Source organism: Drosophila mauritiana, unplaced genomic scaffold (assembly GCF_004382145.1).
Source record: "Drosophila mauritiana strain mau12 unplaced genomic scaffold, ASM438214v1 U_13, whole genome shotgun sequence".
In the NCBI taxonomy this organism is placed as follows: domain Eukaryota; kingdom Metazoa; phylum Arthropoda; class Insecta; order Diptera; family Drosophilidae; genus Drosophila; species Drosophila mauritiana.
In genome coordinates, this window is record NW_022881262.1 from 52,329 (window position 1) to 64,989 (window position 12,661).

The 12,661-nt window shown below is 35.4% G+C and overlaps 4 non-coding genes across 4 annotated transcripts; all 4 read left to right on the forward strand.

The window, feature by feature from the left end:
* Positions 1-1,516: 1,516 nt before the first annotated feature.
* LOC117149060 lies at positions 1,517-3,511 on the forward strand. The gene has a single exon (XR_004460027.1). It is a non-coding gene; the product is annotated as a small subunit ribosomal RNA (ribosomal RNA).
* Positions 3,512-4,197: 686 nt separating this feature from the next.
* LOC117149072 lies at positions 4,198-4,376 on the forward strand. The gene has a single exon (XR_004460037.1). It is a non-coding gene; the product is annotated as a 5.8S ribosomal RNA (ribosomal RNA).
* A 3,144-nt stretch (positions 4,377-7,520) lies between these two features.
* On the forward strand, positions 7,521-7,699 carry LOC117149057. The gene has a single exon (XR_004460024.1). It is a non-coding gene; the product is annotated as a 5.8S ribosomal RNA (ribosomal RNA).
* A 395-nt stretch (positions 7,700-8,094) lies between these two features.
* LOC117149066 lies at positions 8,095-12,055 on the forward strand. Its single transcript, XR_004460033.1, has one exon. It is a non-coding gene; the product is annotated as a large subunit ribosomal RNA (ribosomal RNA).
* The last annotated feature ends 606 nt before the right edge of the window (positions 12,056-12,661 follow it).

The following is a 12,661-nucleotide window of genomic DNA, read 5'->3' on the forward strand; positions in this document are numbered from 1 at the left end:
AATTATTATATGTATAAGGGAAAAAATGCTGAAAATATCCCACATTCTCTTAGTATAATAGAGAAAAGCCATTATAGTGAGAGGGTATAGTAGTGTAAACGACCGGAATTACGACAGAGGGTTCAAAAACTACTATAGGTAGGCAGTGGTTGCCGACCTCTCATATTGTTCAAAACTTATGTATTCATATGATTTTGGCAATAATATGAGTAAATTAAATAATATACATATGAAAATGATTAATTATTATATGTATAAGGGAAAAAATGCTGAAAATATCCCACATTCTCTTAGTATTATAGAGAAAAGCCATTATAGTGAGAGGGTATAGTAGTGTAAACGACCGGAATTACGACAGAGGGTTCAAAACTACTATAGGTAGGCAGTGGTTGCCGACCTCTCATATTGTTCAAAACTTATGTATTCATATGATTTTGGCAATAATATGAGTAAATTAAATAATATACATATGAAAATGATTAATTATTATATGTATAAGGGAAAAAATAATCATATTATATATGAATAATGGAAAAAAAATGAAATGTTCCTATAATCTCTTAATATATAAGAGAATAGCCCGTATGTTGGGTGGCAAACGGAATTGAAAATACCCGCTTTGAGGACAGCGGGTTCAAAAACTACTATAGGTAGGCAGTGGTTGCCGACCTCCCGCATTATTCGAAATATTTATTTCGGATTATGTTTATATTGGTTACATACAATAAAGTATATTATTATCCGTACAAATTTGTTTCTCAGTTCTATAGAACACGGGACTTGGCTCCGCGGATAATAGGAATATACGCTTTATAGATAATATCGTTGAAACAAAAGTCAAGTTTCTATTATATATAGAATAACAAATCGTTTCCATATATTATCGTTAATTTTTGGAGGCAGGCAAATATTAATTTATTACCTGCCGTATAGTTGGATTATTATATCGTTACGGTATAATACAAATATGGATTCTTATGAAAGAAATATAAAATTATATATTAAATGTGGAAATATTATCATATGCGCTTGGTTTTATGTTATATATTACCAGAGATATATATGAAAAGAGATAAATTTTAAATTTATCTTCAAAATGCAAATGATTTAACTTAATATTTATATTGGTTAAACAAAAATTGTACATGTGTGGATACAATAATTATGTATGTTGGAAATAAAATGATATTTTATAATGAAATATGTATGTATAAAAAGATAAAATTATAGAAATATATATATTACAATAATTAGATGAAATTCTTGTTATATTGGTAAAACAAGTATAAATTAAAAATGAAAATATGGATTACGAATGCTATATAAAAATGGCCGTAATCGAATGGATTTTTTTACTTATATATTTAAAATTTTACCCAAAGGCGAAATATTGAATTTTATTCAATATAATAAAAATCATGGAATTATATAAAGTGAAAAATCTATATATCTATATATCTATTATATTGCTTATTTCGATTCAAAATATATGAATGGAATATGAAGGAAAAACATTATTCTGGTTGATCCTGCCAGTAGTTATATGCTTGTCTCAAAGATTAAGCCATGCATGTCTAAGTACACACGAATTAAAAGTGAAACCGCAAAAGGCTCATTATATCAGTTATGGTTCCTTAGATCGTTAACAGTTACTTGGATAACTGTGGTAATTCTAGAGCTAATACATGCAATTAAAACATGAACCTTATGGGACATGTGCTTTTATTAGGCTAAAACCAAGCGATCGCAAGATCGTTATATTGGTTGAACTCTAGATAACATGCAGATCGTATGGTCTTGTACCGACGACAGATCTTTCAAATGTCTGCCCTATCAACTTTTGATGGTAGTATCTAGGACTACCATGGTTGCAACGGGTAACGGGGAATCAGGGTTCGATTCCGGAGAGGGAGCCTGAGAAACGGCTACCACATCTAAGGAAGGCAGCAGGCGCGTAAATTACCCACTCCCAGCTCGGGGAGGTAGTGACGAAAAATAACAATACAGGACTCATATCCGAGGCCCTGTAATTGGAATGAGTACACTTTAAATCCTTTAACAAGGACCAATTGGAGGGCAAGTCTGGTGCCAGCAGCCGCGGTAATTCCAGCTCCAATAGCGTATATTAAAGTTGTTGCGGTTAAAACGTTCGTAGTTGAACTTGTGCTTCATACGGGTAGTACAACTTACAATTGTGGTTAGTACTATACCTTTATGTATGTAAGCGTATTACCGGTGGAGTTCTTATATGTGATTAAATACTTGTATTTTTTCATATGTTCCTCCTATTTAAAAACCTGCACTAGTGCTCTTAAACGAGTGTTATTGTGGGCCGGTACTATTACTTTGAACAAATTAGAGTGCTTAAAGCAGGCTTCAAATGCCTGAATATTCTGTGCATGGGATAATGAAATAAGACCTCTGTTCTGCTTTCATTGGTTTTCAGATCAAGAGGTAATGATTAATAGAAGCAGTTTGGGGGCATTAGTATTACGACGCGAGAGGTGAAATTCTTGGACCGTCGTAAGACTAACTTAAGCGAAAGCATTTGCCAAAGATGTTTTCATTAATCAAGAACGAAAGTTAGAGGTTCGAAGGCGATCAGATACCGCCCTAGTTCTAACCATAAACGATGCCAGCTAGCAATTGGGTGTAGCTACTTTTATGGCTCTCTCAGTCGCTTCCCGGGAAACCAAAGCTTTTGGGCTCCGGGGGAAGTATGGTTGCAAAGCTGAAACTTAAAGGAATTGACGGAAGGGCACCACCAGGAGTGGAGCCTGCGGCTTAATTTGACTCAACACGGGAAAACTTACCAGGTCCGAACATAAGTGTGTAAGACAGATTGATAGCTCTTTCTCGAATCTATGGGTGGTGGTGCATGGCCGTTCTTAGTTCGTGGAGTGATTTGTCTGGTTAATTCCGATAACGAACGAGACTCAAATATATTAAATAGATATCTTCAGGATTATGGTGCTGAAGCTTATGTAGCCTTCATTCATGGTGGCAGTAAAATGTTTATTGTGTTTGAATGTGTTTATGTAAGTGGAGCCGTACCTGTTGGTTTGTCCCATTATAAGGACACTAGCTTCTTAAATGGACAAATTGCGTCTAGCAATAATGAGATTGAGCAATAACAGGTCTGTGATGCCCTTAGATGTCCTGGGCTGCACGCGCGCTACAATGAAAGTATCAACGTGTATTTCCTAGACCGAGAGGTCCGGGTAAACCGCTGAACCACTTTCATGCTTGGGATTGTGAACTGAAACTGTTCACATGAACTTGGAATTCCCAGTAAGTGTGAGTCATTAACTCGCATTGATTACGTCCCTGCCCTTTGTACACACCGCCCGTCGCTACTACCGATTGAATTATTTAGTGAGGTCTCCGGACGTGATCACTGTGACGCCTTGCGTGTTACGGTTGTTTCGCAAAAGTTGACCGAACTTGATTATTTAGAGGAAGTAAAAGTCGTAACAAGGTTTCCGTAGGTGAACCTGCGGAAGGATCATTATTGTATAATATCCTTATCGTTAATAAACATTTGTTATAATACAAATAAATACAATTTACCAAAATAAAAATATTACAAAATGATTCCACGGAATCAAAAGTTAAAGTCAAAATAAAATGAAGATGGCTTTTATTTTATATGTGGGGCTTGGCAACCTCATAAAAAGACTTTAACATTATTAATGTTGTTGTGCGTATTTGTGGCAGTACCTACTACAACAATGGCGTTTCCTATAAAAACAAATTCTCGAAAATGGAAATCGAAGAAACTGAACAAAATTTGAAAGTAGAAGTCGAATTAAAATTAAAATAATTTTGAATGTGGTATTCAAAATAAGTGTGTGTGTATATGGACCATAATATACACGCGTTGCGAATATGTATTGTTCATCTATGTTATGAGCATACGTTGGCTAATGCAACAACCTAAAATATACAATGTTTGTACCTGTCATCCATCAGGTTAATGTTTTATATAAATTTTGCAGTATGTGTCACCCAAAATAGCAAACCATAACCAGATTTTTATGATACATAATGCTTATATGAAACTAAGACATATCGCAACATTTATTTTTAGGTATAAAAATAAATTTATTGAAGGAATTGATATATGCCAGTAAAATGGTGTATTTTTAATTTCTTTCAATAAAAACAATATTGATATTATATAAAAATGAATTATAAAACTCTAAGCGGTGGATCACTCGGCTCATGGGTCGATGAAGAACGCAGCAAACTGTGCGTCATCGTGTGAACTGCAGGACACATGAACATCGACATTTTGAACGCATATCGCAGTCCATGCTGTTATGTACTTTAATTAATTTTATAGTGCTGCTTGGACTACATATGGTTGAGGGTTGTAAGACTATGCTAATTAAGTTGTTTATAAATTTTTTATAAGCATATGGTATATTATTGGATTAAATAATGATTTTATTCATAATATTAAAAAAGAAATGAAAAACATTATCTCACATTTGAATGTGAAAAACGAAGAGAAATATTTTCTTTTTCAATCAAATAATACTGAGAAATGTCTAGCATAAAAAATTGAAATATTTTTCATCTAGAATTGTCTCTTATTAATGATTCGGAAAAAGAAAAATCTTGGTTTTGTTATTATTCTTCGTTGGTTCGTTAAATGGATAAAAAATAACTTTGCTTACAAGAACTATTGGAACTATTTATAACGAATTTAATTGATTGTTTTATCATTTATATATAAAGAATTTATGGCAAAAAATAGTTATATATACAACCTCAACTCATATGGGACTACCCCCTGAATTTAAGCATATTAATTAGGGGAGGAAAAGAAACTAACAAGGATTTTCTTAGTAGCGGCGAGCGAAAAGAAAACAGTTCAGCACTAAGTCACTTTGTCTATATGGCAAATGTGAGATGCAGTGTATGGAGCGTCAATATTCTAGTATGAGAAATTAATGATTTAAGTCCTTCTTAAATGAGGCCATTTACCCATAGAGGGTGCCAGGCCCGTATAACGTTAATGATTACTAGATGATGTTTCCAAAGAGTCGTGTTGCTTGATAGTGCAGCACTAAGTGGGTGGTAAACTCCATCTAAAACTAAATATAACCATGAGACCGATAGTAAACAAGTACCGTGAGGGAAAGTTGAAAAGAACTCTGAATAGAGAGTTAAACAGTACGTGAAACTGCTTAGAGGTTAAGCCCGATGAACCTGAATATCCGTTATGGAAAATTCATCATTAAAATTGTAATATTTAAATAATATTATTAAGAATAATGTGCATTTTTTCCATATAAGGACATTGTAATCTATTAGCATATCCCAAATTTATCATAAAATATAACTTATAGTTTATTCCAATTAAATTGCTTGCATTTTAACACAGAATAAATGTTATTAATTTGATAAAGTGCTGATAGATTTATATTATTACAGAGCGTTAATTTTTCGGAATTATATAATGGCATAATTATCATTGATTTTTGTGTTTATTATATGCTCTTGTATGATTAACAATGCGAAAGATTCAGGATACCTTCGGGACCCGTCTTGAAACACGGACCAAGGAGTCTAACATATGTGCAAGTTATTGGGATGTAAACCTAATAGCGTAATTAACTTGACTAATAATGGGATTAGTTTTTTAGCTATTTATAGCTAATTAACACAATCCCGGGGCGTTCTATATAGTTATGTATAATGTATATTTATATTATTTATGCCTCTAACTGGAACGTACCTTGAGCATATATGCTGTGACCCGAAAGATGGTGAACTATACTTGATCAGGTTGAAGTCAGGGGAAACCCTGATGGAAGACCTGAAATTCTTGGACCGTCGTAAGACTAACTTAAGCGAAAGCATTTGCCAAAGATGTTTTCATTAATCAAGAACGAAAGTTAGAGGTTCGAAGGCGATCAGATACCGCCCTAGTTCTAACCATAAACGATGCCAGCTAGCAATTGGGTGTAGCTACTTTTATGGCTCTCTCAGTCGCTTCCCGGGAAACCAAAGCTTTTGGGCTCCGGGGGAAGTATGGTTGCAAAGCTGAAACTTAAAGGAATTGACGGAAGGGCACCACCAGGAGTGGAGCCTGCGGCTTAATTTGACTCAACACGGGAAAACTTACCAGGTCCGAACATAAGTGTGTAAGACAGATTGATAGCTCTTTCTCGAATCTATGGGTGGTGGTGCATGGCCGTTCTTAGTTCGTGGAGTGATTTGTCTGGTTAATTCCGATAACGAACGAGACTCAAATATATTAAATAGATATCTTCAGGATTATGGTGCTGAAGCTTATGTAGCCTTCATTCATGGTGGCAGTAAAATGTTTATTGTGTTTGAATGTGTTTATGTAAGTGGAGCCGTACCTGTTGGTTTGTCCCATTATAAGGACACTAGCTTCTTAAATGGACAAATTGCGTCTAGCAATAATGAGATTGAGCAATAACAGGTCTGTGATGCCCTTAGATGTCCTGGGCTGCACGCGCGCTACAATGAAAGTATCAACGTGTATTTCCTAGACCGAGAGGTCCGGGTAAACCGCTGAACCACTTTCATGCTTGGGATTGTGAACTGAAACTGTTCACATGAACTTGGAATTCCCAGTAAGTGTGAGTCATTAACTCGCATTGATTACGTCCCTGCCCTTTGTACACACCGCCCGTCGCTACTACCGATTGAATTATTTAGTGAGGTCTCCGGACGTGATCACTGTGACGCCTTGCGTGTTACGGTTGTTTCGCAAAAGTTGACCGAACTTGATTATTTAGAGGAAGTAAAAGTCGTAACAAGGTTTCCGTAGGTGAACCTGCGGAAGGATCATTATTGTATAATATCCTTATCGTTAATAAACATTTGTTATAATACAAATAAATACAATTTACCAAAATAAAAATATTACAAAATGATTCCACGGAATCAAAAGTTAAAGTCAAAATAAAATGAAGATGGCTTTTATTTTATATGTGGGGCTTGGCAACCTCATAAAAAGACTTTAACATTATTAATGTTGTTGTGCGTATTTGTGGCAGTACCTACTACAACAATGGCGTTTCCTATAAAAACAAATTCTCGAAAATGGAAATCGAAGAAACTGAACAAAATTTGAAAGTAGAAGTCGAATTAAAATTAAAATAATTTTGAATGTGGTATTCAAAATAAGTGTGTGTGTATATGGACCATAATATACACGCGTTGCGAATATGTATTGTTCATCTATGTTATGAGCATACGTTGGCTAATGCAACAACCTAAAATATACAATGTTTGTACCTGTCATCCATCAGGTTAATGTTTTATATAAATTTTGCAGTATGTGTCACCCAAAATAGCAAACCATAACCAGATTTTTATGATACATAATGCTTATATGAAACTAAGACATATCGCAACATTTATTTTTAGGTATAAAAATAAATTTATTGAAGGAATTGATATATGCCAGTAAAATGGTGTATTTTTAATTTCTTTCAATAAAAACAATATTGATATTATATAAAAATGAATTATAAAACTCTAAGCGGTGGATCACTCGGCTCATGGGTCGATGAAGAACGCAGCAAACTGTGCGTCATCGTGTGAACTGCAGGACACATGAACATCGACATTTTGAACGCATATCGCAGTCCATGCTGTTATGTACTTTAATTAATTTTATAGTGCTGCTTGGACTACATATGGTTGAGGGTTGTAAGACTATGCTAATTAAGTTGTTTATAAATTTTTTATAAGCATATGGTATATTATTGGATTAAATAATGATTTTATTCATAATATTAAAAAAGAAATGAAAAACATTATCTCACATTTGAATGTGAAAAACGAAGAGAAATATTTTCTTTTTCAATCAAATAATACTGAGAAATGTCTAGCATAAAAAATTGAAATATTTTTCATCTAGAATTGTCTCTTATTAATGATTCGGAAAAAGAAAAATCTTGGTTTTGTTATTATTCTTCGTTGGTTCGTTAAATGGATAAAAAATAACTTTGCTTACAAGAACTATTGGAACTATTTATAACGAATTTAATTGATTGTTTTATCATTTATATATAAAGAATTTATGGCAAAAAATAGTTATATATACAACCTCAACTCATATGGGACTACCCCTGAATTTAAGCATATTAATTAGGGGAGGAAAAGAAACTAACAAGGATTTTCTTAGTAGCGGCGAGCGAAAAGAAAACAGTTCAGCACTAAGTCACTTTGTCTATATGGCAAATGTGAGATGCAGTGTATGGAGCGTCAATATTCTAGTATGAGAAATTAATGATTTAAGTCCTTCTTAAATGAGGCCATTTACCCATAGAGGGTGCCAGGCCCGTATAACGTTAATGATTACTAGATGATGTTTCCAAAGAGTCGTGTTGCTTGATAGTGCAGCACTAAGTGGGTGGTAAACTCCATCTAAAACTAAATATAACCATGAGACCGATAGTAAACAAGTACCGTGAGGGAAAGTTGAAAAGAACTCTGAATAGAGAGTTAAACAGTACGTGAAACTGCTTAGAGGTTAAGCCCGATGAACCTGAATATCCGTTATGGAAAATTCATCATTAAAATTGTAATATTTAAATAATATTATTAAGAATAATGTGCATTTTTTCCATATAAGGACATTGTAATCTATTAGCATATCCCAAATTTATCATAAAATATAACTTATAGTTTATTCCAATTAAATTGCTTGCATTTTAACACAGAATAAATGTTATTAATTTGATAAAGTGCTGATAGATTTATATTATTACAGAGCGTTAATTTTTCGGAATTATATAATGGCATAATTATCATTGATTTTTGTGTTTATTATATGCTCTTGTATGATTAACAATGCGAAAGATTCAGGATACCTTCGGGACCCGTCTTGAAACACGGACCAAGGAGTCTAACATATGTGCAAGTTATTGGGATGTAAACCTAATAGCGTAATTAACTTGACTAATAATGGGATTAGTTTTTTAGCTATTTATAGCTAATTAACACAATCCCGGGGCGTTCTATATAGTTATGTATAATGTATATTTATATTATTTATGCCTCTAACTGGAACGTACCTTGAGCATATATGCTGTGACCCGAAAGATGGTGAACTATACTTGATCAGGTTGAAGTCAGGGGAAACCCTGATGGAAGACCGAAACAGTTCTGACGTGCAAATCGATTGTCAGAATTGAGTATAGGGGCGAAAGACCAATCGAACCATCTAGTAGCTGGTTCCTTCCGAAGTTTCCCTCAGGATAGCTGGTGCATTTTAATATTATATAAAATAATCTTATCTGGTAAAGCGAATGATTAGAGGCCTTAGGGTCGAAACGATCTTAACCTATTCTCAAACTTTAAATGGGTAAGAACCTTAACTTTCTTGATATGAAGTTCAAGGTTATGATATAATGTGCCCAGTGGGCCACTTTTGGTAAGCAGAACTGGCGCTGTGGGATGAACCAAACGTAATGTTACGGTGCCCAAATTAACAACTCATGCAGATACCATGAAAGGCGTTGGTTGCTTAAAACAGCAGGACGGTGATCATGGAAGTCGAAATCCGCTAAGGAGTGTGTAACAACTCACCTGCCGAAGCAACTAGCCCTTAAAATGGATGGCGCTTAAGTTGTATACCTATACATTACCGCTAAAGTAGATGATTTATATTACTTGTGATATAAATTTTGAAACTTTAGTGAGTAGGAAGGTACAATGGTATGCGTAGAAGTGTTTGGCGTAAGCCTGCATGGAGCTGCCATTGGTACAGATCTTGGTGGTAGTAGCAAATAATCGAATGAGACCTTGGAGGACTGAAGTGGAGAAGGGTTTCGTGTGAACAGTGGTTGATCACGAGTTAGTCGGTCCTAAGTTCAAGGCGAAAGCCGAAAATTTTCAAGTAAAACAAAAATGCCTAACTATATAAACAAAGCGAATATAATACACTTGAATAATTTTGAACGAAAGGGAATACGGTTCCAATTCCGTAACCTGTTGAGTATCCGTTTGTTATTAAATATGGGCCTCGTGCTCATCCTGGCAACAGGAACGACCATAAAGAAGCCGTCGAGAGATATCGGAAGAGTTTTCTTTTCTGTTTTATAGCCGTACTACCATGGAAGTCTTTCGCAGAGAGATATGGTAGATGGGCTAGAAGAGCATGACATATACTGTTGTGTCGATATTTTCTCCTCGGACCTTGAAAATTTATGGTGGGGACACGCAAACTTCTCAACAGGCCGTACCAATATCCGCAGCTGGTCTCCAAGGTGAAGAGTCTCTAGTCGATAGAATAATGTAGGTAAGGGAAGTCGGCAAATTAGATCCGTAACTTCGGGATAAGGATTGGCTCTGAAGATTGAGATAGTCGGGCTTGATTGGGAAACAATAACATGGTTTATGTGCTCGTTCTGGGTAAATAGAGTTTCTAGCATTTATGTTAGTTACTTGTTCCCCGGATAGTTTAGTTACGTAGCCAATTGTGGAACTTTCTTGCTAAAATTTTTAAGAATACTATTTGGGTTAAACCAATTAGTTCTTATCAATTATAACGATTATCAATTAACAATCAATTCAGAACTGGCACGGACTTGGGGAATCCGACTGTCTAATTAAAACAAAGCATTGTGATGGCCCTAGCGGGTGTTGACACAATGTGATTTCTGCCCAGTGCTCTGAATGTCAAAGTGAAGAAATTCAAGTAAGCGCGGGTCAACGGCGGGAGTAACTATGACTCTCTTAAGGTAGCCAAATGCCTCGTCATCTAATTAGTGACGCGCATGAATGGATTAACGAGATTCCTACTGTCCCTATCTACTATCTAGCGAAACCACAGCCAAGGGAACGGGCTTGGAATAATTAGCGGGGAAAGAAGACCCTTTTGAGCTTGACTCTAATCTGGCAGTGTAAGGAGACATAAGAGGTGTAGAATAAGTGGGAGATATTAGACCTCGGTTTGGTATCGTCAATGAAATACCACTACTCTTATTGTTTCCTTACTTACTTGATTAAATGGAACGTGTATCATTTCCTAGCCATTATACGGATATATTTATTATATCTTATGGTATTGGGTTTTGATGCAAGCTTCTTGATCAAAGTATCACGAGTTTGTTATATAATCGCAAACAAATTCTTTAATAAAACGATGCATTTATGTATTTTTGATTTGAAAATTTGGTATAACTCCAATTACTCAGGTATGATCCAATTCAAGGACATTGCCAGGTAGGGAGTTTGACTGGGGCGGTACATCTCTCAAATAATAACGGAGGTGTCCCAAGGCCAGCTCAGTGCGGACAGAAACCACACATAGAGCAAAAGGGCAAATGCTGACTTGATCTCGGTGTTCAGTACACACAGGGACAGCAAAAGCTCGGCCTATCGATCCTTTTGGTTTAAAGAGTTTTTAACAAGAGGTGTCAGAAAAGTTACCATAGGGATAACTGGCTTGTGGCGGCCAAGCGTTCATAGCGACGTCGCTTTTTGATCCTTCGATGTCGGCTCTTCCTATCATTGTGAAGCAAAATTCACCAAGCGTTGGATTGTTCACCCATGCAAGGGAACGTGAGCTGGGTTTAGACCGTCGTGAGACAGGTTAGTTTTACCCTACTAATGACAAAACGTTGTTGCGACAGCATTCCTGCGTAGTACGAGAGGAACCGCAGGTACGGACCAATGGCACAATACTTGTTCGAGCGAACAGTGGTATGACGCTACGTCCGTTGGATTATGCCTGAACGCCTCTAAGGTCGTATCCGTGCTGGACTGCAATGATAAATAAGGGGCAATTTGCATTGTATGGCTTCTAAACCATTTAAAGTTTATAATTTATTTTATAAACGACAATGGATGTGATGCCAATGTAATTTGTAACATAGTAAATTAGGAGGATCTTCGATCACCTGATGCCGCGCTAGTTACATATAAAAGCATTATTTAATACAATGACAAAGCCTAGAATCAATTGTAAACGACTTTTGTAACAGGCAAGGTGTTGTAAGTGGTTGAGCAGCTGCCATACTGCGATCCACTGAAGCTTATCCTTTGCTTGATGATTCGATAAATAAATGATTTTTCCTGTAGCCAAACAAACACCTCGTCATCAATTTAGTGACGCATATGATATTGTCCCTATCATATAATTTTTGATATAAAGACTTTAAAGAATTATATCAAGTTGCCAAATACCTCGTCATCAATTTAGTGACGCATATGATATTGTCCCTATCGTATAATTTTTGATATAAAGACTTTAAAGAATTCTATCACGTTGCCAAATACCTCGTCATCAATTTAGTGACGCATATGATATTGTCCCTATCATATAATTAATATAAAGACTTTAATGAATTGTGTCAAGTTGCCAAACACCTCGTCATCAATTTAGTGACGCATATGATATTGTCCCTATCATATAATTAATATAAAGACTTTAATGAATTGTGTCAAGTTGCCAAACACCTCGTCATCAATTTAGTGACGCATATGATATTGTCCCTATCATATAATTTTTGATATAAAAACTTTAAAGAATTGTATCAAGTTGCCAAATACCTCGTCATCAATTTAGTGACGCATATGATATTGTCTCTATCATATAATTAATATAAAGACTTTAATGAATTGTGTCAAGTTGCCAAACACCTCGTCATCAATTTAGTGACGC